This window comes from Saimiri boliviensis, chromosome 1 (assembly GCF_048565385.1).
Source record: "Saimiri boliviensis isolate mSaiBol1 chromosome 1, mSaiBol1.pri, whole genome shotgun sequence".
Classification (NCBI taxonomy): Eukaryota; Metazoa; Chordata; class Mammalia; order Primates; family Cebidae; genus Saimiri; species Saimiri boliviensis.
Window position 1 is genome coordinate 189,604,886 of NC_133449.1, and position 27,900 is coordinate 189,632,785.

The following is a 27,900-nucleotide window of genomic DNA, read 5'->3' on the forward strand; positions in this document are numbered from 1 at the left end:
AAAAAACACACACACGCATTTATTATTAGAAACTGTGAGTACAAATCTGGACAGTAGATGCATGACTCATCATGATCTTCTAGAACCTTAATTTTCTCATATTGCTTTAGTTTTCTTTCAGAGTTGGGGTAATGTAAATGTAGATCATGCTTGTGAAAGAGCTGAATTGTGAATTTCTATTATGTGCAAGGACTATAACATCCATATTTGGATATACTCACCTGCTACCATGATTTCTGACACATAGTGTTAGTAAATAAATATTAATAAATAAAACTGGTTAAATTAGTAAGTATTTGTACTATGAACATGTTAATTATTCATATTAATAAATTCAGTCTTTTAAAATACCTTAATATTTATTAATTTATTTATAAGGATCTGGATGTATAAACAATGTTTGTGTGTGTGTGTTTGTGTGTGTGTGCGCGTGTGTGTGTGTGTGTGTGTGTAGTAATAAAATACCAACAGTTTTATTGAGGTAAATGATAATAAATTTGGAAGCTGCTATGATTTCAGTATTCCCTCCAAAACTCATGTTGAAATGTAATTGCCGCTATAATGGTATTTGGAGGTGTGGCCTTTAAAACTTCATTAAGTCATGACAACTTCACCCTCATAAATAGATTAATGTTGTTATCACAGGAGTGGGTCGATTATCACATGACAGGGTAGTTACAAAAGTGAGGCCAGACCCTGATGTTCTGCTCTCTTGCATGTGCTAGTTTGGTCTTCCACTCTCTTGCCATGGGATATTGCAGCATGAAGACTCTCACCAGATGTAAGGACTGTGCTTTTGGACTTCTCAGACCTGAGAATGGTAAGAAATAAATTTGTTTTCTTTATACATTATCCAGTCTATAGAATTCTGTTTTGGCAACACAAAACAGACTAAGAGAGAAGCTATATGTCTGGGACTATGGGTCAGCTGGCACTGTAATAACACCAAGAAATTCTGCATAAGCAAGTTGACATGAAGAAATAGGTTTAGGCTGTGGAAGGAAAGTTGACAGAAAAGTGAAAAACATGTGGCGGGTGAAGAAGAAATTTATGGGAGGATTGAAGCACCAAATGAGATATTTATCATAATATTTTGCACATGGAATTTGTTATAAACCTTTTTTTAGCTCCTCTCCTAAATATGACCCTAACCCCTTTACTTTTTCTAAAATCTACACACAGCCCACTAATGATTTGGCAGTGCATTTGAAGTCAGCAGGCCTTTCAATCTTTTTCAGAGATCAGGAAATAAATATAAATATTTTTAAAAAGTAAAGTCAGAGGGCTAAGATGAAAAGTTAAGTTCTGCTAAAAGGTTGGGAAAAAAAAATACAGGCTGTTTAAGGAATGATACAAACTGGTTACACATTCAAACTGTTGAATGTGAGTGGCCTCCAAACCTGCATTAGAAATGGTTGGAGATGTCTAATTAATATAGTAATTAGAATAGTTTACATTTTCTTTTATTAAGCATACAATAAACTTTAGCATACTTAGTATGTTTAAGTATCTTCAATATTTACCATTATTTTGAGTATTAATTTGTTCATTCAATATTTTTTGAACATCTTTATTATGAAATAATTCATAAGCCATGCAATTCACCAATTTAAAGTATAAAATTTAATGTTTTAAAATATTTTATAGGGTTGTGAAACCATTACCACAATCTAAATTTAGAACATTTTCTTCCCACCTAAAACCAGCTCCCTATCTATTGCCTCCCCACAGCATCCCTATCCCTCACCAACCTCTAATCAGATTTCCTCCACAAATTTGGCTATTCTGGACATTTGATTTTCAGTAATATAGTATGTGGTATTTGTCCCTGGCTTCTGTAACTTAGTATAATGTTTTCAAGAATCATCTAGGTGTAGCAATGTTCCAGTTTATGAATATGCTACTTAGTATTTATCTATTCTTTAGTAGATATTTGCATTTTTTTCCACTTTTTGCTGTTTTAAATAATGCTGTTATGAATATTTATGTAGGTGTTTTTTAGGAATACATATTTTCACTTTTAGGCAGAATAATTGAGTCATATGATTACTATATATTTAAATTTTTGAAAGAGTTGCTGATTGTCCTCCAAATTGTTCACCATTTTACATCAATACCAGCAAGGTCTGCAGATTCTAGTTCTCCACATCCTTGCCAACACACTTGTTACTGTATTTCTTTTTAATTATATCCATGATTGACTATTGTGGGAGTAAAATAGTATCCCACTGTGATTTTAATTTGCTTTTCACTAATGAGTAATGATGAGTATCTTTTCATATGCTTATAGACCATTTATATATTTTCCTTGGAAAATGTCTATACAACCCTTTCTCTGCATTTAATTGGGTTATTTTTATTTTTATTATTTAGTTGTAAGTATTCCTTATACATTATGGATACAAGTATTTAATCAGATATATAATTTGTAAATATTTTTTTCCATTGTGTAGGTTATCTTTCACTCACTTGATAGTGTTATTGAAACACATTATGAATTCAAAAAAAAATTATGTTCAGTTTATCTATTTTTTATTATGCTTTTGTTATCTTTTTAAAGAAAACATTGTCTAATCAATGGTTAAGGAGGTTTACTCTCATATTTTCTTCTAAGTAGTTTGTAGATTTTAACTCTTACTTTTAAGTATACAATCCAGTTTTAGTTAATATGTGTATGATTGAGGTGAGAATTCAACTTCATTCTTTTGCATATGGATATTCAGTTGACTCAGTAACATTTGTTGAAATGAGTATTTACCATTTAATTATCTTGACATTTTTGTTGAAAATCAACTGACTTAAACTGTAGAGATTTATTTCTGGGCTCTCAAGTATTTTCCACTGATGTATAGTCTTTTCTAATGCTAGCACTATAGTTTCTTCATTACTGTAGCTTTGTAGTGAATTTGAAATGGGGATGTGTTAGTCCTCAAACATTTTTTTAAAATTATGTTTTGGTTATTCTGGGTCCCTTGTATTTCTGTATAAACTTTATGACCAGATTATCAGTTTCTACAAAAAACACCAATCTAGCATTTAGTATTCAGATAGAGATTGCAACGACTTTTTAGATGAATTTGGCAATATTGCCATATTTACAATATTATGTTTTCCAATCCATGAGAACATTATGTTCTGATCCAGGACAACATGGTATGTTTTTCCACTTATTTCTATTTTCATTGATTTCTTCTTTTGTAGCTTTCATTATACAAGTTTTATACTTTTATTAAATTTATTATTAAACTTTTTGTTCTTGATGCCATTAAAGGTAACAATTATTTTCTTAATTTTATTTTTGAAATTTTCATTGTTATATAAAAATACACATATTTTTGTATTGATCTTTCAGTTTGAAATCTTGTTGAATTCATTTATTAGTTCTAATAACTTGTACTAGATTACTTAGCATTTCTCTATGTAAGTACATGTTATATACAAAAAGAACTAATTTTTATTTCTTATTTTTCAATCTGGATGTTATTTCATTTTCTTTTCTTTTTTGAGATGGAATCTCACTCTGTCACCCAAGCCGACATGCAGTGGTGCAATTTTGGCTCACTGCAACCTCTGTCTCTGCTTCAAGTGATTCTCCTACCTCAGCCTTCTGAGGAGCTAGAATTACAGGTGCATACTACTATGCCTGGCTAATTTTTGTATTTCTAGTAAAGATGTGCTTTCACTATGATAGCCAGGTTGGTCTTGAATTCCTGGCCTCAAGTGATCTGCCTACCTTGACCTCCTAAAGTGCTAGGATTACAGGCATGAGCCACTGTACCCAGCCTGTTATTTCTTTTTCTTACCTAATTGTTTTGGCTAGGACCACTAGTAGAATTTTAAATAGAAGTGGAAGAGTGGATATTCTTAACTTGTTCTTGATTTTAAGTAAAAATGTTCAATCTTTCACCATTATGTAGCTTTGTTTTATTTTTTCCTATATGTCTCTTATCAGGTCAAGAAAATTACCTTCTATTACTAGCTTGTGAACATTTTTATCATGAAAGGGTGTTGGATTTTTTCAAGTATTTTTTTCTGAATCATTTGAGATAATCATGTTTTTTTACTTATATTATTAATATGGTGGGCTTTTTTGTATTTGATTTTTAGATGTTAAAGCAATTTTGCCTTTTTCCCATAAATCCCACTTGGTCCTGGTACAGAATTTTTTTTTTTTTTTTTTTTTTTTTTTTTTTTTTTTTTTTTTTTTGCTTCACTGGACTTGATTTACTGCTTGCTTTTATTTTTAGTCATTTATTCAATTTGACAATAAATGACAGGTGCTTTATACTCCCTAAAAATAAAATTGAGCTCAAAATTATATATAATCCTTTCACAGTTTAGTTGAGAGACATATTTTATTCAAATAGTTACACATATTATTATTATTTACTAAGTGAATCCTATAAAGGGAAGAAAATGTGGCTCTGTGTGATGCTATAATAACAGAAGAGACCCAGGCTGAAACATGATGTGGTTTGTTATTGTATTAGTTCATTCTCATGCAACTACTGAAGATGTATCTGAGACTGGGTAATTTATAAAGGAAAGAGGATTAATTGACTCACAGGTCAGCATGGCTAGGAGGCCTTAGGAAACTTACAAACATGGCAGAAGAGGAAGCAAACACATCCTTTTACAACATGGCAGCAGCAAGAGGAAGTACAGAGCAAAGGTGGGGAAAAGCCCCTCATAAAATCATCAGATCTTGTGAGAACTCACTCACTATCATGAGAACAGCATGGAGGTAACATTTTCCATGATTTAATTATCTCCCACCAGGTCCCTCCCAGGACACATAAGGATTATGATAACTACAATTCAAGATGAGATTTGGGTTTCAACACAGCCAAGCCATATTATTCTACCCCTGCCCACTTCCAAATCTCATGGCCTCACATTTCAAAGCACAATAACACCTTCCCAAGAGTCCCCCAAAGTGTTAACTCATTTCAGCATTAACTCAAAAGTCCAAGTCCAAAGTCTTATCTGAGACAAGGCAATTTCTTTCTACCTAAGAGCCTGTAAGATCAAAAGCAGGTTAGTTACTTCCTAGATACAATGAGGGTTGCAGGCATTGGGCAAATACTATTCCAAATGGGAGAAATTAGCCAAAACAAAGGGGCTACAGGCCCCATGCAGGTCCAAAACCTAATAGGGCAGTTATTAAACCTTAAAGTTGTAAAGTGGTCTCCTTTGACTCCATGTCTCAGATTTAGATGCTGCTGATGCAAGAGGTGGGCTCCCACAGCTCTGGGCAGCTCTGTTTCACAGTTTTGCAGGGAACAGACCCCTCCTGGCTGCTTTCACAGGCTTGTGTTGAGTGCCTGAGGCTTTTCCAGGTGCACAGTGCAGGCTGTCTGTGGATCTACCATTTGGGGGTCTGGAGGATGGTATCTTTCTTCTCACAGCTCTACTAGGCAGTGCCCCAGTGGGGACTCTGTATGGAGGCTCCAACTCCATATTTTTCTTCTGCACTGCCCTACCAGAGGTTCTTTGTGAGAGTTCTGCTTCTGCAGCAAAGTTCTGCCTGGACAACCAGGCATTTCCATATATCCTCTGAAATCTAGGCAGAGGTTTCCAAACCTCAATTTTTGACTTTTGTGGAACTGCAGGCTCAACACCATGTGGAAGCTCCAAAAGCTTGTGGCTTGTACCCTCTGAAGCCATGGCCTAGCTGTACCTTGGCTCCTTTTAACCATGGCTGGTGCTGATGGGATATAGAATACCAGGTCTTTAGGTTATACACAGCAGGGTGGCCCTGAGCCTGGCCCATGAAACAATTTTTTCCTCCTAGACCTCTGGGCCTGTGATGGACTGACTGCTAAGAAGATCCCTGATATACTCTGGAGACATTTTTCTCATTGTCATGGCGATTATTATTCAGCTTCTCGTTACTTATGCAAATTTCTGAAGCTGGCTTGAATTTCTCCCCAGAAAATGGGTTTTTCTTTTCTATTGCATTGTCAGGCTGCAAACTTTCCAAACTTTAATACGTTGCTTCTCTTGAACCCTTTGCCACTTAGACATTTCTTCTGCCAGATACCCCAAATCATCCATCCCAAATTCAAAGTTCCACAGATCTCTAGGGAAAGGGCAAAATGCTACTATTCTCTTTGCATAGTAAGAGTGATGTTTACTCCAGTTCCCAACAGGTTCCTCATCTCCATCTGAGAGCACTTCAGCATGGACTTCATTGTCGATATCCCAATCAACATTTTTTTTTCAAATTCATTCAACAAGTCTCTAGGAAGTTCCAAAATTTTCCGCATTTTCTTGTTTTCTTCTGAGCACACTAAACTGGTCCAACATCTGCCTGTTACTCAGTTCTAAAGTTGCTTTCACATTTTCAGATGTCTCTAAGAAGCATCCCAATCTCTGTGGTACCAATTTACTATATTTGTTTGTTCTTATGCTGCTAGTAAAGACACACCTGAAACTGGGTAATTTAGAAAGGAAAGAGGTTTAATTTAGCATGACTAGGGATGCCTCAGGAAATCATTTCAGAAGCGGAAGTAAACACATCCTTTTACACATGGTGGCAAACAGAGGAAGTGCAGGCTGAAAAGGGGAAAAAGTGCCTTTAAAACCATCAGATCTTGTGAAAGCTCACTATCACAAGAACAGCATGGGGGTAACAACTCCATGATTCAATTATCTTTCACAAGGTCCCTTCCACAACACATGGGGATTAGGCAAACTACAAGTTCAAGATGAGATTTAGGTGGGGACAAAGCCAAACTGTATCAGTTCTATAACTTGAAAGCTATTTAATCACTATGAAATGGAGAAGCAGGAAAGCATTCTAGAAAAAGAAGAGCATATTTGAAAAACTGGGGGGAAAATATTCCACCGAAACAGTTATTTTTGGTGGGATATGGGTAAAAGATAGAGGTTTGGACAAGGTTCACATTATCCAGATCCCTTTAGATCATGTTAATAGTTTTCTACTTATTCCAAGAGCAATAGGAAGCCATTGAAAATTTAAATAAATAAGGTGATATTATCAGATTTTTAAATTTAAATGATAACTCAGATTACCTTGTAAACACAGATTGAAGTGAGAATGTAATGATTTTCAGGAAGGTATTTCAGCAGGTCATAGTAATAGTTCAAGAGAGAGATTCTGGCACAGGTTGATAGCAGTGGCATTCCAGACAAAATGAACTGTGAAACATAAATAAAATTATAGCTCTGTCTTTATATGCATTGCTACTAATTATGAAGTGGTATAAACGAAATTCTTCAAATTTTGTTCTTTATGCAGTTGCAAAATTCACAATTTTTAGAAAGTACGCACTCCCAAACTATTCTGAGTTTAGACCTTTATAGCATATGAAGATAATCATAAATGATAAACAGAAAATATGAAACATTTTTAAGTTTGTGTAAATAATCGTACAGCACAAAAGCAATGACACTAAGTTTGCATATGAATGTTTAAATGTGCAATGAGGTGAATGAAGAACAAAAAATATTTTAAACTCCATTTGAAGGAAGGAAGAATATTCTCAAATTTAATGTTTTCTAAAGCACGTATGTGCTATCAAGATAATTATTATACTTCTACTTTTATAATATCATATTTTAATTTTTTAACATTCATAAATTAGTTAAGATTTTTATTGTTTCAGAAGTCCTGTTTTTTAACATGTAATACTGGTGTAAAACTTAATAAGCCAAGAGTTTATATTGTCAGAAATTGTGGCTTCTAATATTTTTATTTTAAACATTTACAATATGAAAACTCTAATTTGCACAAAAGAGCAATGGAAAATTAATTCAAAAACACATTTGATTGCACATGTTTGAGATAAAATTGTTATTTCAAATGGCTTAATTAGAACAGTTTGTCATACTTACTGGAAACTGGTATAATGGCATTATTTTAACCACTGAGTTGTGGCAGAAATCAAAAGAGAAAGAGGGTTAGTGACACTCTTGAAGCTTTGTTATTCTGTGCCTTTCAGAATAGTTCTGTCTGGCTCATTATATCCAAGGTACTTGTCACTATAAAACTGGGACATTCAGAAAGATGTTAAGCTAAAGTATAAAGAAAGATCAGTTTCTCAGTCCAGTAAAGTAATATCTATTCAACATTTGGTACATGCGTACACTTTTTAATCTCTGAATGTGAAATTGGTCTAAAGAGACTATGGTTTCTAATAATAAATTTCTTATTAAAATGTAATGAGTTAAATGCCAATAGAAGATCAAAGAGTATGTACTTTGTTCAACATGAGAAGCAACACACAGCTTAATAATCAACTAGGGTCTCCTTTTCTCTTTTGAGATAGCCATGGTTCAGACTTTTTGCCATGGGACCATTCACATGCTACTTGTCTGTGTCTCCTTCTATTATTCTATAGACAGTATTTATTCTGAGCAAATTAAGCTATTTAATAATTGCCAAATATAATCCATATTTTCCTAATTTGTTTTCTTCAGAAGATATTCCTGTCACACCTTAACTCTATTTGTCCAAACCCTTTGCAAACATCAAGAGTAGCTTTTCAAATGACCTAGCCTTCCTGTGACCCAGTCCAAAATGGCGATTTATTTGCCTCTCTCCATATTGCCCTAGTAGTCATCTTTTTCCTTGCTTATATCCTTGTAATACAGTTGTTTATATACTTGTCTAGTTTATACATAACTCTATGAGATTTAAAATCCCTTGAGGCCAGTTTCTTCTTATCTTCATATTTTACCTCTTTCTTTGCCTCAAATAGTTCTTGGTGCATAGTGTATCACTGTCAAAATGAATTGCCTTCGCAGAATTATGGTTAGGCTTATCCTTATGACGCATATAATGAGTGAGTGAGTGACTCATAGATTGAACAGAGGGGAGAGGAGCCTGCTGCTCTCAGCTTTTAATAGTCCCCTAGGGATGCATTTGGAGAAGGACTTCTTACAGCAAAGTTTCTTACACATAAAAAGAAAAAAAAAGTAAAGAAAAAAACAGAGTAGTTAAAAAATTTGACCCAGAAAAACAACAATGGCACTGAAAATTAAAGAAAAGTGGAGTTAAGACCAAGAATGAAGGAATCACTGTACCTCCTCAACTAAAGGTGAGATCTTCAAACATCCTTTTATGCTTTCTGAATGAAAGCTTTGATACCCAGCTTATTTCTGGTAACTTATTTAACAAAAAATTTAAATTGTGACTTAAAATACATTAACTATATATCATGGATTTTTTTTATTCCTTTATGGAGAATTAGTCTCTTCACTTCCTATGCTTATAGACTTTCCTCCCACTACCTTATGAGTTTTGATGAGTTTGACTGGAAAGAGTGTGCTTTTCACCATAGAAGCTAAAGTTCCTTATACTCCCTTGCAGCTAGGATTCAGGCAAAACCAGAAGGCTTTGCAAATCAGGTGAAGCCAGCCAAGACATAGGCATTTCTGAAGATGATGAGCTAAAGAAACTCTCTGGTAAAGGGGAAAATTAAAACAAGATTGAAGACCAAGAGCAGCCAGAGCAAGAGTGCTAGTGGAAATGTCATAACCTCAGGGTTAAATGTGCTGAGGTGCAAGTTGGAGTTTTTACTGCTTTGTGAGAGTTGGCCATTATGCATCACATAATGCCTTCATGGAGGAGTCTGGAGAAATTTTCTAGGTGACATAACTTGAAGTCTGGTTTTCCTGGCATTATGATGATTCCACCCACAAGCTAATATGTGTGAGATATGGCTTGGCTGTGTCCCCATCGAAATTTCATCTTGAATTGTAGCTCCCAAAATTCCCATGTGTTATGGGAGGGACCGAGTGGGAGATAACTGAATCATGGGGGTGAGCCTTTCCCATGCTGTTCCTATGGTAGTGAATAAGTCTCATAAGATCTGATGGTTTTATAAAGGACAGTTCCCCTGCACAAGCTATCTTGTCATCTTGCCTACTGCCATCTAAGATGTGTCTTTGTTTCGCCTTTGCCTTTCACCATGATTGTGAGGCCTCCCCAGCCATGTGGAACTGAGTCCATTAAACCTTTTTCTTTTACAAATTACCCAGTCTTGGGTATGTCTTTATGAGGAGCATGAGAACAGAGTGTGCTTGTGTGTATGTGGTGCTAAAAACATATAACCTGAGATATACTCTCTTAACAAAATTTTAGGTGTGCAATAAATAGTTAACTATAGTTACAGTAGTATATTACTGATCTCTAAAAGTTACTCATCTTACATAATTAAACTTTGTCCTCATTGAACTGCAACTATTTCTATATCTTCTTCCAGTTCCTGGAAACCACTATTCCATTATTTTGTTTCTATGAGTTTGATTATTTTAGGTACATCATATAGTTGGAAATACGCAGTATTTCTGTGACTAGTTTATTTCTGTGACTAGTTTGTTTCACTTAGTGTAATGTTCTTCAGATTTATCCTTTTTGTAGCATATGGCAGGATTGCCTTATTTTTTAAGGCTGAATATTATTCCACCCTGTGAATATGGCACATTTTCCTTATCTATTTATATGTAAGTGGATATTAAACATACATAAATGTTTCAGTATCTTGGCTATTATGAGTAATACTGCAGCGAACTTGGGAGTACAGATGTATCTTTAAGATCCTGATTTCAATTCTTTGTGATATATGCCCAAGTGAGATTGCTGGATCATATCGTAATTCCATTTTTAATATTTTAGGGAACACCATATCTCCTATTCTTTTTTATAGCAGCTGCATCACTTTGCATTCCTACCAGTAGGGTACAAGTTTCCAATTTCTTAACATTTTTGCCAAAACTTATCTTGTTTTTTAATCATAGCCATTCTAATATATATGAAGTAATAGCTAATTGTTTTGTTTTTTTCAGATTATTTTGTTGAGCATCTTTTCATATTTCTATAGGCTATTTGTGTATTCTTGGGAAGAGAAATGTCTATGAAAGTCCTTTGCCCATTTTAAAATAAGGTTATTTGTTTCTTCACTATTGAGTTGTGAGAATTCCTTATATATTTTCTATATAAACCCCTTATTAGATATATGGTTTGCAAATATTTCTCTCATTCCATAGGTTGTCTTTTCACTCTAGATTGCATTCTTTGCTATATAGAAGCTTTTTATTTGATGTAATCTCATTTGTCTATTTTTGCTTCTGTTTCTTATGCTTTGGTGTCATATCCAAGAAAACATTGCCAAATCCAATGTTACGATGTTTTCTCCCATTTTCTTCTAGGAGTTTAACAGTTTTATTTCTTACATTTACATTTTTAATTCATTTTGTTGGATTTATTTTTGTGTATAAAAAGGGGTCAGGTTTTATTTTATTACATGTGGCTATCCAGCTATCCCAACATAATATGTTAAAGAGAATATATTTTGTCAAAGATACCTAATATGCTTTTAACATCTTGTTTTTCGTAATGTAGCAGATGAGTTCTTTATCCACACACCCCTGGCCTTTTTAATACCTGCCAATAGACTTCAAAATATCATCAAGTTCTCTCTGCCTGAGGGCTTGCTCTGGTTGCTGGAGCCCAGTCCACCTGTGCATAAAGCAGGCTGAAAATTCTGGAGAATTAATGGTCCACAGGAGTGTTTTTTAATTATTAACTGCCAAGAGTTGGTTCATATGATGCAACTCCTTCCCTTCAGGTGTAATAAGCTTGTGAGACTAAGCAATAGTTGCCTGCTGTAGTAACCTGTTTGATGATGCACTTTTATTGGCTTCCTTCTCGTTTCTATATTGCTTCGCCATTGCTCTACTTATGTTTATGGGATCACCTCCCAAATGAATTATTTGCAAATGAATCCTGTCTCAAAATCTGATTCTGGGATCCAAACTAGGATACTAAATCTAAAGTTAATTTTTGTTACTTACAGCTCATAAACCTATCCTGCTGTATTAGGGAATCCTACATCATGTAAAAATGTCTGCTCACAGGATGAAAAGTAATCTGAGCCCTCGTGGTAATTTTTCCTTTGCTTATTTAGAATTTCGTAAAATAGCATGAGCATTGGTGTTATAGACATCTCAGGTCAAATACTGGATTTAGCTCTTAATAACCAAGTGACACATGACTATTTACATAATTTTGCTGAATTTCAGTTTCTTTTTGGAGAAATGAGGATACTTATAACTCTCTTATTGTGAAAATTCATAAAATATGCATTTCCAGACCTACGTTGTATCAGCCATGCAAGTGCTCACCGTATACACATTCCTGTTCTCATTTCATTTTGTTCCATTGTTTTTTACCTCTTCTTAACCAACCTTCTTTTGTTTTTACTTAAACAATCATTAAACAAAACTTAAAATACCAAAAGAAATACAGTTTTGGTGAAGTAACTACACAAGGCACTTAGAGACTTGATAGAACATTTGCCTCAAGGTTACAACTTTATTTTACAATTGAAGATATTTTCACTAAGTGTTAAGTCACTACTGAATATTCATGCAACAAAAGTTACCTTGCACAAAGCCCATCCCTCTAGTAGAGATATGAGCTGCTTTCTGTACGTACTGTTGTTGGCAGCCCACACTTTGTGCTCACATATTCAGCACCTTTATTGTATATCCTCAATGCCCCAAATATTTCCCCTGACATTGCCTTCCCTGTAGCTGCAGGCTCTGAACTTTTCCCTCCACTTCTTTTCTGCATCCCTGTCTATTCTAACATCCTCCTGAGGTCTGACTAACCTGATGAAAAAATTTAATCCAAAATGTTCTTCCAAGTAATACTTGCATTTTTATTTAGACTTTGTTAATTCCAAGGAACACTTAATATGATAACTATAAGCACACAAACAGAAGCTCTAAGGCATATATATTTGGACAAAAAGAAATTTTAAGTCCTACCTCATTGGTGAATGCTTATTCCTCAAAAATATAACACTGGCTCTGGGACTCTTAAGTTAAAATAAATCCCCTATTTCCTCAACATTTTAGTCATTGTAAGTTGTCATTCCAACAGTATTTGGTACACCCTGACCTTGAAAATGAGTGTCTTCTTTTTAACTATCCAGTTAACAAATACTTGTTAAATATTACTATGTTCATAACATTGTTCTAGGCATTAAAAGTTAGCCAATAAAGAATTACATACCATAAAACTTAGGTATTTGTCCAGTTAGTTCAAGTAACTACACCAAATTACCATAGATTGGGTGGCTTATAAAGAACTCAAATATATTTCTCACAGTCAGTATACTAGAGGTCTGAGATCAGAGTGCTCACATGGCTGAGTTCCAGTGAGGGTCCTTTTTTAGGTTATGGAATACTGACTTTTTTCTGTGTCCTCATATGACAGAGAGTAAAATGAGGCAAGCTCTCTTGGGATTCCTAAAAGGGCACTAATCCTATTTGAGGGCTCTACTCCCATAACTTAATCACCTTCTGAAGGCCCTTCCTTCTAATACATCACATTAAGAGTAGGGTTTCAACTCATAAAATATAAGGGACATAAACATTTGGCCTATAATTGTACTGTAGTTGCAAAATCAAAAAATGTATGCATGAAGTTATTATATATGTTTAAAACTGTATTTGACTTAATGTCTAAATGAATTTGTATTCATAATACATTCTATTACAGTTCCAGAAAAGTAAGATAAACGGGTATTAGAATAACTAAGAAAGACTGCACTGAATGTGTAAAAACTCAGTCAACCCCTAAAAGAGAGGAGATCATTTGGATATAAGAACAGAAAGGACAGCATCTTAGGTGAGGAGACTGACTGACTAGCAGAGGGTTAGAAAAGAGTTGGAGAAAAGCTATATGGGAGAGAAAACTGGCCCAATTGGCTAAAGAAGTGTTCTAATGATGAGGAGTGAATGACTTTACTGTGGCTAGATTTCCTGTGCTTAGTTAAAAAAATGTATGTGCCTACACGTTTTACGATTTTGTGCTAGAGTATATGGGAAGTCATGAGATGTATATCATAAATCTTTATGGAGTAACAATTTTACTCACATTTAATAAAAACATAATTGACATCAACACAAAGAGCACTACTGAGTGTAGGCTGTAAGATTCCAATGAAGCTCAGCTGAAAGACCTAAGCTGTAAGCCATGTTAACATCCTATTGGTAAAGACCAGACAGTGAGTGTGATTACCAAAGACAGTGTTCAGAGTAAGAAAAGCAGAGTTTTGAAGCGGACAGAGAAGGAGCTGCCCAGGAAGGAGCTTGAGAGAAAGTAGTGGGAAAAGTATGGGGTACCTACCCTAAGAGAGAGGTGTGATGGAAGCCAAGATTTCAATGAAGAAATTGTCATGGTTGTCAAATACTGTAGAGAGTTCAAGTGAGATACAAATTCAAAGTGTATTCTTTAAATTTAATACTTAATAAGTGATTGGCAACATTTGACAGAAGATTTTTCAGGAAAGTGGTGTGTTGGGAAGCTCAAATAAGGTTAGAATTTTAGAGTGATGAGGAAGAAAACCAGAAAGTGTTCCATCTGTAGGTCACAGCTTCCCTTTGATGAAATCCTCTGGGTCGCTGCAAGTGAGATTCGGAGTTCCTTCTCAACTAGTTTGGAAACTTATGTACCTCCTATGTGCATGCTGTTCAAGACAGTGAAGTGACCTCAAACTATTGGGGTTGGTGGGAAGATATCTGAAGGAATTATCCTGATGTGGAGAAGCATGTGGAGCAAGAATATTACAGGTTCAAGGGGTGGGGGGATCTTGCTTGAGGGGTGGATACCCCATTCACCATGATGTGCTTATTTCACATTGTATGCCTGCTTCAAAACATCTCATATACACCATAAATATATATACTTACTTCGAACCACAAAAATTAAAAATAAAAAACAAACAAATTTGCCATTGGGTAATGGGGTCTGTCTTTAAGAAAAAAAGTGAAAAAAAAAAAAAAATTTTCCCAAGAATGTTTGTAAGAGTCTTGAGCAAAGAAAATTTACTTTGTTAGGAGGGAGGAGTGAAGACCTTATCAAAACAAAACAAAACAAAAAGGCAGCCAGGCGCGGTGGCTCAAGGCTGTAATCCCAGCACTTTGGGAGGCTGAGGCGGGTGGATCACGAGGTCAAGAGATTGAGACAATCCTTGTCAACATGGTGAAACCCCGTCTCTACTAAAAATACAAAAAATTAGCTGGGCATGGTGGCGCATGCCTGTAATCCCAGCTACTCAGGAGGCTGAGGCAGGAGAATTGCCTGAACCCAGGAGGCGGAGGTTGCGGTCCGAGATCGCGCCATTGCACTCCAGCCTGGGTAAGGAGCGAAACTCCATCTCAAAAAAAAAAAAAAAAAAAAAAAAAGGCAAAATACGGTAAAAGTGTGATACTCATAAGCATTGATAAGCTGATTTGAGACTTGTGGATCTTCACATTTCCTTTACTCCCTGCTGTGATCTAAATGTTTGTGCCACCCCAAAATTCATATGTTAAAATCCTAACCTCCCCCACCCCACCCCCCGAGGTGAGGTGATGGTATTTAAGAAGTTAGGCCCTTAGGAAGTGATTCAGTCATGCAACAGAGCCCTCATTAATAAAGTTGTGCCTTTATGAAAGAGCCCCAAGAGAGAACTCTCCCTCTTTCTATCACATGAAGAGACAGTGAGGAGGTGCTGTTCTATGAACCTGAAAGTGAGTCTTTACAAGATCTGTCCTACCTTGATCTTGTAAAGCTACTTCTTATAAGCTACTTCGCAGCTTCCAGATCTGTGAGAAATACATTTCTGTTGTTTATAAGCCACCCAGTCTAAGGTATTTTGTGATAGCATCTGAACAAATGATGACACTTTCTTAGGTGATTTTAAAAACTAGTATTCTTGTACAATTTAAGAGTTAGAATCTAAAATTTGTATCATATATTTTAATAGCTAAAAAAGATTTTTTTCCATTTTAAATACAACTGTTATGCTACTTTTTAAAAGGTAGCCAGAAGGATGATAATATAACAGTAATGATGTGATTAACCTATCATTCAGAATATGAACACATTATTTTTAATATTAAAAGGCTTATTTTTTCTCAATGAAATTATACTTCCTTCCAATTTGCTATAAAATTTGTCTCCTGATATATATTTATGCTTGAATGTTTTTATTAAACACCCTATCACACTTCTTTAAAATATGAATATATTTAAATATAAAATTATATTATGTTTCTATAAAATAGGCTCCAACTATCTAAAATGTCTTCTGAAATTAGCTATTGCAAATTTATTATCATTTTTTGAGACAGAGTCTCGCTCTGTTGCCCAGCTGGAGTGCAGTGGTGTGATCTCAGCTCAATGCCACCTCTGCCTCCCAGTGTTCGAGTGATTCTCCAGCCCTCAGCCTCCTGAGTAGCTGAGATTACAGGCACATGCCACCACATCTGGCTAATTTTGTATTTTTAGTAAGGATGAGGTTTTGCCATGTTGGTCAGGCTGATCTTGAACTCCTGACCTCAGATGATCCACCTGCCTCGGCCTCCCAAAGTGCTGGGATTACAGACATAAGCCACTATGCCCACCTATTGCAAAATTTCTCAGAGCAACAGTAGTAATCATTATAAATGAAAATTCAAAAACATAAAAAGGAATGACTTTTTGGAAAGATATCTATCAATGAGATAGCAAGGAAGGATAGTTATGGTCCCTTGATTCAAAGAGTTTTCCTTTAGCATCTGGAAATTTTACATCTCTGGGCAATGAAACATAAAATTTGGGATGAGGAGAGGTCCCCAAAAATGGTATTTTCAATAGGAAGCCAGGAACAGAGAAGAGGCATGCAAAAAAGACTCGGGGACACTGAGAAAATTGTGCCAGTGCTTGCCAGAGAAGCTCAGTGGAGGCTTTCACATGGCAGGCATAGGAGCGGTGGCAGGAAGAAAGATGTGCAGATATATAAAATGTTGTTGCTGACATTAGAGCTAGTGCATCCAACACTAGTAAAAGAAAAAAAAATTGTATGAACTGACAGAAATGAAGACATTGAGCAAGGTATGAATCATATCCTGTTCTTGTAGAATTTTGTGGTTAATTTGGTTATGGGAATCAGCCACTAGAAGTTTGTATAAATGTCTTTTGACTGAGCTATGCAGAACCAAAAAGGACAAACAGATCAAATAGAGGAAGTTGCTTCATCTTTAGAGTGAAACTCTGGCATTTACTTAAATTTGTGTTCCAAATGTCAAATTCAACAAGGCAAAGGTTAGCTGTATTTAGGATCTAATAAATACTTGAGAAACACACTCAGCATAGAGCCTGCCCACTAGTAAAATATTCCACACATATCTGCTTAATGAATAAACACACTAATTAATGAATAAATGGTCAGCATCCCCACTAAAGAGGTGGAAAAATCCTGAAAATCCTTATACTGCGTATAGAAACAAAGACATGAGACTTTGATATCTGCGAAAACTTGCTGCTATTTTAATAATTTTAAGAAACTTATCTATTGAACCTCTGAACATGATTTTAAAATGTTTATTTTAATCATATTTTTCTAGTTCTTCAACTGTATTCATAATCACAAAAATAGTGTAAAGTACTTATGAATTATTTCCCCAACAAAAAAAAAAAGCAATTCTAATTTAAAGCCTCTAGGTTTTATTTTGAAAGGAAAAACTAAACTAGAGAACTGAGATTGAAATTGATTTAAGTGAATATTCACTAATATGAAAACATTTATAAATAATAGACGTAAAAAGAATTTGGAATTAAATAGAACTATATCTCTTCAGATTTATTTATTTTAGGTTGTGTATATTAAGTTTCTCTGAGAAACAAAAGCCAAGAGGGGATTAGATATGAAGAACATTTATTGGGAAAACGTCTGTTAAGGATAAAGGCAAGAGAGTTGGAGAAGGTGAGAAGAGCCTCCAAACCAAGATGTAGATCTGAAACTGTAGAAGGAGAAGAGGAAGGAAGGAGGATGAGGTGGGGAGAATTTTACACTGCAGAGCAGTCTTAGCGTGTTGTGCCAGGCCAGTGGGGAAAGGAGGCCTTACACTCATACCAGCTATAAGCTGAGTGTTTGTATCTCCCCAAAATTTATATGGTAAAATCTAATCCCCAAGAAGGGGTCTTTGGGAGGTGATTAGGTTACAAGGGCAGAGCACTCATAAATGATATTAGTATCCTTGTAAGAGACTGAAGACACCAGAATTCTTCCCTCCCACCATGTGAGGACACAGCTAGAGGGTGCCAAGTATGAACCAGAAAGTGGGCCCTCCACAGACACCAATCTTCAAATTTTTCCATTCTTTCCATTTTCATTCCAATCAGAATGTTTGTGTCCCAACCAAAATTTATATGTTGAAATTATAACCCCCAAAATGATGCCAGTAAGAGGTGGGCCTGTGGTAGGTGATTCAGTCTTGGAGCCAAGACCTCATGAATGGGATTCCTATCCTTATCAAAGAGACCCAAAGAGACCCCTCCCTCCTTCCATCACATGAGCACACAGTGAGAAGATGCTGTTCTATGAACCTGAAAGTGGGTCTTTACAAGATCTGCAGCACTTTGATCTTGAACCTCTCAGCTTTCAGAACTGTGAGAAATATAATTTTGTTCTTTGTCAGCTACCCGGTGTATGAAATTCTGTTACAACAGCCCGGATAAACTGAGCCATACCTCCATCACGATCATGCATTGAGTGTGGTCATTCATTAAGTAGGCCTCAGCAGTAACACCCAGTGATCCAGTGAGGCAGCAGCATGGATCACCTCTCAATTCTGCCTGCAGTTGAAGATGAGAGCCACTGATTTTCATAGATGTAGCCAAAATGGGATAGACATGTTTTTGATATTTTAATGTTTCTTATTCTAATTTCTAACATTTCAGAAAAGAACATAGTGGTGATTATGAAAAAAATGTATAGTCATAGTTCATTAGATTTACTAATAAGCACATGTAAACATATATAAGTAAATGTCACATATATACAAAGGCACACAGATCAATCTTAGTAATCTGAAGATCTATATTTTAAAGTCTTGGTTATGTATCATGATTAAATATTTGAAATATATAGAAGAAACTGCTGAGCACTGTGAAAAAAAATTAACCAAGAAAGGCTAAGAACAAAAATAATGTCTGATAGGCTCTGGAGGTCAGGTTCTATGCAGAAAGAATGACAAACTTTAGTGCTGGACAACCAGTGTTTCAAAAATAGGCAATTCTGTTCAATGAATTACATGTGTGTGTTTTTCCGTAAGCCAATATGAGCTGCAGTTTTCCTTTGTCATTATTCACATTTCTTGCTTTCTTTTTCAATACTTGGATTCTAGAGAATTAAACAAATAAAAATATCAAAATTGTTAAAAAGGACTGAAGTGTTATAGAATATAAAATGGCATTGTGCATTAATAATGGGTACAATGATCAGATAAAAATCAAAAATTAGTCCATAAACAGATATAAATAAAGCTGACATTTCAGTTTGATATAGAAAGAATAGATTTTTCAAAATAATCATTTCTTTATAAATTTTATGCCAAGATGAAATTCTATTACACAAATTTAATTTTTAAAAAGTTGTATTGAAACAGTACACACACGATAAAAAATAAAGTAATTCTGTATTATAATAAAAAGCAACAGTTTTTAGCCATATTTTTGCCATTCCCCAGAGACTTACTTTTAAAATTTCCATTTTAATTCTCCTGCTGATTAACTGCATAACTACAATTTACTTGTATCTCTATTTCTTGATTTGTGAGCCTTGATATCATATCTGTAAATGCACCACCATGAAACAGGCAGATTTGGCTAAGGCATCCTCATTTCAGAAATCATCATCCACTTTCCATTTAACAAAAATGTTTTGTTATCTATCACCTGCTGGTTGGGTGTGGTGGCTCATGCCTATAATCCCAGCACTTTGGGAGGACACAGCGGATAGATCATCTGAGGTCAGGAGTTTGAGACCACCCTGGCCAACATGATAAAACCCTGTCTTTACTAAAAGTGAAAAAAAGTATCTAGACATGGTGGCAGGCGTGTGTAATCCCAGCTCTTTGGGAGGCTGAGGCGGGAGAATCACTTGAACCTGGGAGATGGAGATTGTAGTGAGCCAAGATCACGCCACTGCATTACAGCCTGGGTGACAGAGCGAGACTCTCTGTCTCCAAAAAAGAAAAGAGAACTGCTAAGATGACTTAAAATTTTAAGTAAAAAAATAAGTAAAAATAAAAATACTACATATAAATGTCATCTGGGAGAGCCATTCTAAGCAGAAAACCAAGAATAGATAGATAGGTAGGTAGGTAGGTAGATAGATAGAGGATAGATAGACAGATAGATAGGTAGAGATAGAATGAGAGAACTTAAGAAGGGATAAATGTGTTTTTGTTAAAGGATCAGAAACATAATTCAAAGAAAATAGTTAATTGAGAAAAATTATCTGCTCCATAGATGAAATATTAACATCTTTCTTGTATAAAGAGGCATAAACACAAAATAAATATGGACAATACTATATGTGGGGTGTGAAGGTAAACGCTGAAGCCAAACTTCTTGGATTCAAACCTTGAATCTTCCACCTATTTGTCAAATGGCGATAATACTATTTTCATATTAGGAAAGTTTTAAGAATGCAATGATTAGATATACATAAAGTACTTAGAAAGTACCTGTAACATAAAATACCCAATAATTGGTAGTTACAATTTTTTACTAATGTTGTAATTATTTAAGACACATTAATTTTTAAAGTGGGCAAAAAATACAAAGAAGAAATCCTCTAAAGAACTGCAATAGCTGTTAATAAACATGAACCAGAGGATTTAAATTATGGGTGAGATATATCACTATTCAATTCTTTGGTTGAAAACAACATCAGTAGAATATGGTGTTAAGTAGTATGTAGGAAACTGGGTATCTTGAAAGATTTGGGGGAATTATTTGTAAACTACTCAGCTTTTCTGAAGAGAAAAATTCGCCCTATGATTCTAAACCTTTAAACATGTGTTCTTTTTATTTTACAAATTCTAATTCTATATATTAATCTTAAAAAATAATCAGTTAAGTTCTTTGGACTTCTCAATGCTTTGATTTATATCATAAAATAGTAAAAACAACTTACACTTAAAGCAATAGGGGAATGTATTAAAATTATTGAATATATTATAAAGTGATATTGTGTCAAGATGGAAGGTGGAATATGAAATAAGATCATGAAAATAAATGTATGGCACACGAGTCTACACACATAGGATGAAATCAATTAATAGGCAGCAAAATGATTTATATAATATATATAATAATTATATAGTGTATTATTTATAATATGTATTATATACTATTATATAATGTTAACTTGCATCTAAAACCAGACTTTACACAGCTGAAAAAAGAAAAGTCAGTGTGATTGTTAACTCTGGTACCCAGCATTAAGATAACTTTACTTATCTGCAAACAGGTTTTGATCTTTCTGTAATATACATGTACTCATATATTAATGCTGTAGAACTCTATACTAAGTCAGTTTTGCTCACACCAGTAGGTAAATATAACAAAATATATTTTAAAACAAGATAAATACATAACATTTCAATATTTTCTAAATACAAATGCTCCTCAACTTATAGTGAGTTTATGCCCCCATACACCTAGTGTAAGTTGAAAATATCATCAAGTACGCATTTTGTTGACATAATGAATGGGGATTTTGTAGACATGATGAACACTTAAGCATAATATTCAAATATCTTGGGCAGCCCAGTACATTCTTGAGTATCATTGTTGAGCCTTGTGATCCTGTGGCTGCCTGGGACCTGTGGTTTGCTGCTGCAGTCCAGAATTCAAAAGTGTATTCTGCCATGCCACTAGCACTAAAAAAGACCAAAATTCAAAATTTTAAGTATGGCTTCTGTATCATTTTCACACCATTGCAATGTAGAAAAATCATAAGATGAGCCATAGGTAAGTTGAGAGCTGTCTGTAGTTAACCGATATTTTGTATCTGACAAATAAATTTATTATTTACATGATTTCTAATCCAATCCCTTATTAGCATATAAGCCAATGTATTTGGAGAATAGCGTTTTCAAGATAAAGCACATATTCTAAGAAATCTCAAATGCTTAGGACTCTTAATACAGGCATACTTTGTTTTATTGCACTTCATCTTATTGCATTGTATTTTTGGTTTTTTTTTTTTTTTTTTTTTTTTTTTACAAATTGAACAAGTTCATCAGAAAATTTTCCAACACCACGTATTCACATTGTGCCTCTGTGTCATATTTTGAGAATTTTCACAATATTTAAACTTCAATAATATATAATAATAATTATTATATCTGTTGATAGTGATCTGTGATCAGTGATTTTTAAATGTTGCTATTCTAATGGTTTTGGGGCACCACAAGCGACACTTATATAAGACCAAAATCTTAACTGATAAATGTGTGTGTTCTGACTGCTTTACTTACTGGCCCTTCTCTTTCTCTCTCTCTCTCTCTCTCTCTCTCTCTCTCTCTCTCTCTCTCTCTCTCTCTCTCTCTCTCCTGAAGCATCTCTGTTCCCTGAGACATAACAATCATAAAATTAGGCTAATTAAACTCCTTACCATGACCTGTAAGTGTTCAAGTAAAAGTAAGTGTTGTGTATCTCTCACTTTAAATTGAAAGCTAGAAATTATTGAACTTAGTGAGGAAGGCATTTTAAAAGTCAAGTTGGGCCAAAAGCTAGGCATCTTGTGTCAAAGAGCAAAGTTGTGAATTCAAAGGAAAAGTTTTTGAAGAAAATTAAAAGTGCTATTCCAGTGAACACATGAATGATAATAAGGTAAAACAGCCTTACTGCAGATATGCACAACGTCTGAGTGTTCTGGATAGAAGATCAAACCAGCCACAACGTTCGCTTAAGATAAAGCCTAATCCAGAGTAAAGCCCTAAATCCCTTCAATTCTATAAGGAAGCTGCAGAAGAAAAATTGGAAGCTAGAAGAGGCTGATTCATGAGGTTTAAAGAAAGAAGCTATCTCTATAACATAAAAGTACAATGTGAAACAGCAAGTACTGATGCAGAAGCTGCTGCCAGTTATCCAGAAGATCTAACTGAGATAACTGATGAAGGTGTTTGCACTAAATAACAGATTGTCAATGTAGACAAAGTCTTGTAATGAGAGCTGCCATCTAGGACTTTTCATAGTGAAAGAGAAGTCAATGTATAGCTTCAAAGGTTCAAAAAACAAGCTAACTCTCTTGTTAGGGGTTAACACAGCTGGTGACTTTAATTGAAGCCAGTGCTTATTTACTATTCTGGACATCCTAGGGCCTTAAGAATTTTGTTAAATTTGTGCTACCGGTGCCTTAGAAACAAAAACAAAGGCTGAATGACAGTACATCTATTTACTGCATAGTTTACTGAATATTGTAAGCCCCTGTTGAGATCTACTGCTCAGAATAAAAGGTTTCTTTCAAAATATTACTGTTCAATGACAATGCACCTGGTCACTCAAGAACACTATGAAGATATACGTGATTAATGTTGTCTTCATGGCTGTTTATGCAATATCTATTCTACGGCCCATAAATCAAGTTGTAATTTTGCCGTTCAAGTTTTATTTTCCAGGAAAGACATTTCATAAGGCTCTAGCTGCTGTAGCCAGTGGTTACTCTGATGGATCCTGGCAAAGTAAGTTGAAAACCTTCTGGAAATAATTTGCCATTCTAGATTCCATGAAGAATATTTGTAATTCATAGGAGGACATTTCAACATTAAAAGGCATTTGGAAGAAGTTGATTCTAACCCTCATGGATGATTTTGAGGGGTTCAAGACTTCAGTGAAGGAAGCAACTGCAGATATGATGCAAACAGCAAGAGAATTAGAATTATAAGTGGTGCTTGAATGTGTGACTTAATTGCTATAGTCTCACAGCCGAACTTGCATGGATCAAGGGTTGCATCTTTTCAATGAGAAAAAGCAAATGATTTCTTGAGATTCAATCTGCCCTTGGTGAAGTTACTGTGAATATTGCTGATATGACAACAGATAGTTTAGAATATTTTGGAAACTTATTTCATAAAGAAGCAGCAGTGTTTAAGAGGATTGACTCCAATTTTGGAAGAATTGCTACTGTGGGTAAAATGCTATAAAGCAGCATCATATGCTATAGAGAAACCTTTCAGGGAAAGGAAGAGTCAGTTTATGTAGCAAACTTAAGTGTTATCTTATTTTGAGAAATTGCCACAAGCACCCCAACCTTTAGCAATCATCACTATTGTTAGTCAGCAGCCATCAATGTGAAGGCAAGACTCTCTACCAGCAAAGAGATTATGGATCCCTGAAGGCACAGATGATGGTCATGATGTTTTAGCATTAAAGTATTTTTTAATTAAGGTATATATGTTTTTAAAGATGTAGTGCTACCACATTTACTAGGCTGCAGTGTAATGTAAACATAAATTTATATGCAATGAGAAGCCAAAAAGTTAATGTGACTTGCTTTATTATAATGTTTTTTATTGCTGTGGTCTGGAAACAAACCTGCAGTATCTTTGAGGTATGCCTGTTGTATTAGTCCACTTTCATACTGCTGATAAAGACATACCCAAGACTGGGTAATTTAAAATGGAAAGAGGTTTAATTGACTCACAGTTCCACATGGCTGGGGTGGCCTAGCAATCATGGCAGAAGGCAAGGAGGAGCAAAGTCACATCTTACATGGATGGCAGCAGGCAAAGAGAGAGCTTGTGCAGGGAAACTCCTTACATAACCATCAGATCTCATGAGACTTATGCACCATCTGAGAACAGCACTGGAAAGACCCATCTCCATGATTCGATTACCTCCTACTAGGTTCCTCCCACAACACATGGCAATTGTGGGAACTACAATTCAAGATGAGATGTGAGTGCAGACACTGCTAAAGCATGTCGTTTTGCCCCTGTTCCCTCCCAAATCTCAAATCCTAACATTTCAAAACAAACCATGCCTTCCCAACAGTCCCCCAAAGTCTTAACTCATTTCAGCATTAACTCAAAAGTCCACAGTCCAACGTCTCATCTGAGACAAGGCAAGTCCCTTCTGCCTATGAGCCAGTAAAATCAAAAGCAATTTAGTTACTTTCAAGATTGAGGTATTAGGTAAATATACCCCTGCCAAATGGGAGAAGTTGGCCAAAACAAAGGGGCCACAGGCCCAACACAAGTCTAGAATTCACCCGCGCAGACAAATCTTACATATTAAGTCAAATCTTACCAAAGATTTGACAGAGTAAGTCAAATCTTAACAAAATGATCTCCTTTGACTACATGTCTCACATCCAGGCCATGTTGATGTAAGAAGTGGTTTCTCATGGTCTTGAGCAACTCCACCCCTATGGCTTTGCAGGGTACAGCCTCCTTCTTGGCTGCTTTCACAAGCTGGTGTTGAGTGTCTGTGGCTTTTCCAGGTGCACGGTGCAAGCTGTCAGTCAATAGGCCATTCTGGGGTCTAGAAGATGGTGGCCCTCTTCTCACAGCTCCACTAGGCAGTGCTCCATTAGGGACTTTGTGTGGAGGCTCCAACTCCACAATTCACTTCTGTACTGCCCTAGCAGAGGTTCTCATGGAGAACCCCTCCAGGCCCTGCCCCTGCAGCAAACTTATCCCTGGCAGCCACGCATTACCATATACTGAAATCTAGGCAGAGGGTCGCAAACCCCAATTCTTGACTTCCGTGCACTTACAGGCTCAACACCACATGGAAGCTGTCAAGGCTTGGGGTTTGCATCCTCTGAAGCCATGACACAAGCTCTACATTGACTTCTTTCAGCCATGGCTCAAGTGGCTGGGATGCAGGGCACCAAGCCCCTAAGCTGCACACAGCAAGGGGATCCTGGGCCTGGCCCGGGAACCATTTTTTCCTCCTAGGCCTCTGAGCCTTTGATGGGAGGGGCTGCTGTTAAGACCTCTGACATGCCCTGGAGATATCTTCCCCATTGTCTTGATGATTAACATTCAGCTTCTAGTTACTTACGCAAATTTCTGCAGCTGGCTTGAATTTCTTTACAGAAAAATGGGATTTTGTTTTCTATTGCATTGTCAGGCTGTAAATTTTTCCAACTTGTATGCTCCCTTATAAAACTAAAAGCCTTTAAAACAGCACCCAAGTCACATTTTAGATGCTTTGTTGCTTAGAAATTTCTTCTACCAGTAACCTAAATCATTTCTCTCAAGTTCAAAGTTCCACAGATCTCTAGGGCAGGAACAAAATGCTACCAGTCTCTTTGCTACAACATAAAAAATGTCACCTTTGCTCTATTTCCCAAGTTCCTCATTTCCATATGAGATCACTTCAGCCTGGACTTTATTGTCCATATTGCTATCAACATTTTGGGTAAAGTCATTCAGCAAGCCTCGAGGGAGTTATCACCTTGCCCACATTTTACTCTCCTGAGCTCTCCAAAGTGTTCCATCCCCTGTCTCTTACCCAGTTCCAATGTTGCTTACACATTTTTAGTTATCTTTACAGAAGTGCTCCACTCTACCAATACCAAGTTACTGTATCAGTCTATTTCCACACTGCTGATAAAGACATATTTGTGACTGGATAATTTAGAAAGGAAAGAGGTTTAATTGACTCACAGTTCCACATGCCTGCTGAGGCCTCACAATCATGGTGGAATGCAAGGAGGAGCAAAGTCATGTCTTACATAGTTGGTAGCAAGCAAAGTGAAAGCTTGTGCAGTGAAACTTACTTATAAAACCATAAGATCTTGTGAAACATATTCACTATCATGAGAACAGTATGGGTGAAACTACCCACATGATGCAATTAATTACCTCTCACCAGTTTTCTCCCAAAACACAGGGGAATTGTGGGAATTACAATTCAAGATGAGCTTTGGGTGGGGACACAGCCAAATCATGTCACCTGTATATCATTATTTTATTTTATGTAAAATATATAATTACATCTGCTATGGACTGAGTAGCATCAACCAAAATTTCATATGTTGAAGTTCTAATTCTCAGAACCTCAGAATGTGACTTTTTCAAGATAGGAACTTTAAGGATGCAATGAATTTAAATGATATCCTTAGAGTTAGCCCTAATCCAATTTGAATGGTGTCCTTTAGAAGAGAAGATTAGGACACAGACAGTCACCGAGACAAGATCACATGAAGAAACAGGGAGAAGATAGCGATCTATAAGCCAAGAAGAAAAGTCTCAAAAGAAATAAAATCTGATGGCACTTTGTTCTTAGATTTCCAGGTTCTGTATCTTGTGAGAAAATAAATTTCAATTATTTAAAACACCAAGTCAGTAGAACATGATCTGGAAGCCACAGCAAATGAATACAGTATTTATTGACTATTTGATGAATCCAGATGTTATGCTTTATTCTTTTTTCCTTTGCATTGTTTTACAATATTTTCATACAGATACTGTCAACATTATATAAAAATGACTATAAGCATTGGTAACTTACCCAACATATAATAATGATGCTTGACATATCAAAATATCATATAGTAATTTCCATTGTATTATCTAAATCTAAAGGCTAACTAATGAGAGAATTTTAAGATTACAGTGAATATGCTTCTCCAAAAAAAAAAAAAAGGGTTTGTTATTCACTATCTGACACAAAAAACTCTAAACTTTAAGAGCAGTGAAATGATATGAGTTCCTTTTACTTAGGGCTTTTGTATGAATAAAATAATACATCTAGTCCATTATGGCAGTGTTTGACTGAAAGTGTTAGTAAACCCTATCACTATTTTTGTGAAAAAAACTTAAGTGCTTTTCTTTACATTTTCTCTTTAGAAAAATTTTGATGCTTATTTCTACTTCCTTGAATTCTTAACTTTTTACAATAAAATATATAACATATAATCGGAAAGATACAATAAAGTTAGTGAGAAAAAAAACCAAAAAGCTATGTTACAGCAAGGTGTAAATAAATTCAATAAAAAATTGTCTATTATACACACACACACACACACACACACACACACACACTCCTCTGTAATTGATTCTAATTATCTTCTTGTATTCTTGATTCTT

At 35.4% G+C, this 27,900-nt stretch overlaps 1 long non-coding RNA gene across 1 annotated transcript in view; it reads left to right on the forward strand.

The window, feature by feature from the left end:
- The window catches only part of LOC141580572 (uncharacterized), a 127,804-nt gene that overhangs the window by 56,200 nt on the left and 43,704 nt on the right, over positions 1-27,900 (forward strand). Inside the window, exon 4 of the long non-coding RNA XR_012512816.1 lies at positions 726-820. This is a non-coding gene — a long non-coding RNA (uncharacterized LOC141580572). The remainder of the gene's footprint in view (positions 1-725; positions 821-27,900) is intronic.